Source organism: Neovison vison, chromosome 4 (assembly GCF_020171115.1).
Source record: "Neovison vison isolate M4711 chromosome 4, ASM_NN_V1, whole genome shotgun sequence".
NCBI lineage: Eukaryota > Metazoa > Chordata > Mammalia > Carnivora > Mustelidae > Neogale > Neogale vison.
The window spans coordinates 60,507,570-60,510,698 of record NC_058094.1 but is presented as its reverse complement, the minus strand read 5'-3'; positions in this window follow the sequence as shown (position 1 = coordinate 60,510,698).

The window sequence follows — 3,129 nt, the reverse complement described above, 5'->3', positions numbered from 1 at the left end:
CGGGAGAGTGGCGAGCTCCTCGGAAAGCTGCGGGCCCGAGCAGCCCGAGCGGCCGGCAATGCGCAGCCCGACCCGGCCCTGCTCAGCGCCCGGCCCGGCCCTGCCCCGCGCCCGGCCCCCGCCCTCCGCGCCGCCCCTCCCCAGCCCTGGCGGCGGGCCGGTCGGGGTGCGGGCGGGTGCTGCTGCTGCCCGCTCCCAGGTGGGCAGGGCGCCTCTCTCCGGGACGCCCGGATCAGCGCTCGGGGCGCCAGGCCCTTGCCCGCTACCAGCTGGCTCGCCGCCCTGCGCCCCTCGCCCGCGGGGACCGCCCTGGGAGAGGGCCGAGCAGCAGGTGCTCTGGGATCCCGGCGACCCAGGAGCGTCGGATCCGCCAGCAGCTCGGCCAGTAGGGCCACATTTTCTGCCTCCAGCCTCTGTTTCCTAACGCCGGGGCTCAGGATCATGAGTGGGCATTTTACTCTGAATCCTGGAGACGAAAAACTGTCGCTTGATGCGCAACAAACCGGTCTCCGCCGCACAGTGTGAGCGAGTCACCCTGTCTTCGCCGGGGACAACTCACGCTGTATTTTCTTGCGGAACCCCAGTCCCCGCGGGTCACAGAGGCCCCTTAGAAGCAAGGAAATAAGACCAAAGCAGCATCCTTTCTTTGCCGTATTTTATGATGAGATTTTTTTTCCTGGCCCAAGGAAATGCCACTTTGCTTCCCTGAAGGGGCAGTTGATGGATGTTAAGGAAAGGATAACAAAATAAACTGTGTTCTGCTTTCTGTTACAGCAGATTTCCCCAAAGAAACCCTGCTTAATGATACGGTAGCAATAATTCCCGCTTTGATAAAGCACGCATCTAACTCCTCATACATTTCCCTCCCCCTTTCTCTCCAGATTTATTACACTTTCTGCACCTCACTCTTTCTGTTAACCAAAAATTATCCTGGAAGTTTCATTTATGTTCTTAAATCATTTAAACTATTATGGTTTGGGTGAGAAGCCAGGAACATGACGTTTCCTGTATCTGTGAATCTAAGATTTCTAATGAATTTCAGAGATGAACTTTTTCCCTTTCTCATGCAAAGACTTCTTATAAAGGATTTTCCTTTACTCTTTAGAGAGACAAGTAACAAAAACTTTTGAAAAATTCTTCACTATAGAAGTAGTAAGACAATAAAAAACAAGAAGTTGTGAAGTGAAAATGATTTCATACATCATAAGAACAGTATCTTATCAACTTTAAGGAAAGCACACTCTAAAGTCAAAAGAAATTCATTCTTGGTGATTATTCATACAAATAAATCTCAGGGTTGGAATTTCATTTTTGCTTTACTCATTCTTAAGTCTCTCTTAGTTTAGCAATTTAAAGAAATAATACATAGTTGTAAAATATTTTGTATTTTAAGTTCTTGGTAGTTGGTACTAAATAATTTTGTCAGCAAATTACACCCTCTGTTTTTACCTGTGTTGTAGGTTTTATTAGCAGCTTTGTACTACTCATTCATGTAATTTATCCCCTGCTTCTTCCCTAAGGCTGTCTCCTTTATGGAATGCCTTTAGCTGGAGACAGATTCTGTAATGCTGTAAGAATCTGGAGTTGGTCCAGAAAAATGTAAAGGAAATGATCCACCAAGTTCATTTTCAGGAATAAAACATGAAATGAAGTGATATGGGAATGAAAAAAGATGATATCCAGTTTAAAAGGATTAAACATATAATGTCAAATACCTTTTTTCCCCCCACTGCCCTTTTCTTTATGCCTAGACAAAACCAAAACCAAAAACCAAAAAAGAAAGTTGGGGGTCTGTGCTCAGGAGGTTTGGGTCTGTTTCTGATTCTATGATTTCTGACAAATCACCTCAGTGTCCTCACTTCCAACACAGAATGCTACAACTTTTGAGATCGCTGGGAGATGGCTCCAGAAACAAGGTAATATGTGTAATTTGAGCACAAAATGGGCACTGATATCTACTAGTGTCCTAATGCCCACACCCACTCCCGCTCCATAATTTAACCCTAAAGCCAAGCAAAAGATAAACTTGGTTTTAATCGTGTGCAAAACAGAGGCAGGCACAATGTGGAAAAAAAAAAAAGTCAAAGAAGAAAACCACAAATAAATGATTACTACTTTAACACTGAACGTAAAAGGGAGCTTGTCTCTGATACGTAACATTGAAAAAAAAAAATTCATGGTCTCCAGTTAAAGCTTGCACTGTCTTGCAAACATCAAGATAAGGCTCCCCTAGCAGGCCCAAGCAAAGGGAACAGCTTCTGCAGGATGGGGCAAGGTCGGGGGACGCTGACATTTAAAGCAATGGAGTCCACATACTTGCTGGAAACTGGGTGCAGTCCAACGTAACAGTCTGTCACTTTGTTTTCCGGTCTTGTAGGTGTTTGGAGAATGGGAGTCATCCCCGTGATCATGTAGACGAATATAGGAAGTAATCAAAAGCACCTTAAAAGTCACCCTTTCTTCTGAAGTGTTGTCTTTGGAAGCTATCCAAGATGGGTAAAATTACAGAGGGGGAACAGAGGCCTTTCTGTTCATCAGATTCCAGAATGCAGTCATTTTAAAGGACATTCACATATATGATCTCATTCAACCTTGCATAATTGTGAGGAAAATATTGGCACTCCCATTTAGCAGATGACAGAGATTAGACGTGTAGCTAATTAGTGACAAAAGGGGACTAGAACTAAAATTATTCTTTCCAAAGCATTACAGAGTTCTTCCCATTACTTCAAGCTTGCTGCTGGTGGGGAGATGGTAATGGAAAGTAGAGACAAGTCAGATTAAGTGCTTATACTAAATACTGTAACTAGTATATGGGGAAATGAAAATACAAATCACTTCACAAAGTGTTTGGATACATTTAGAATGTAAAATGGATCAGGGGTTATGTAAGGCATCCAGAATGCTGTGAGCGAGGAGGAGGGACCCTCTTGAGGTTGACGAACAGAGCAGTTGATTCTGACCGGTTTGGGGACATGTGTCAGAGGCAGAGTACTGCATGGATCTCAAGAGCTTCATAATTTGTTGAATGCCAGACACCTTTGATGGTAAGAGTCACCATTCTCTTATGCAACACTAAAATCTGGTACATAAGACATAAGGAAAAAAACAACCATCGAAAATAAGTTT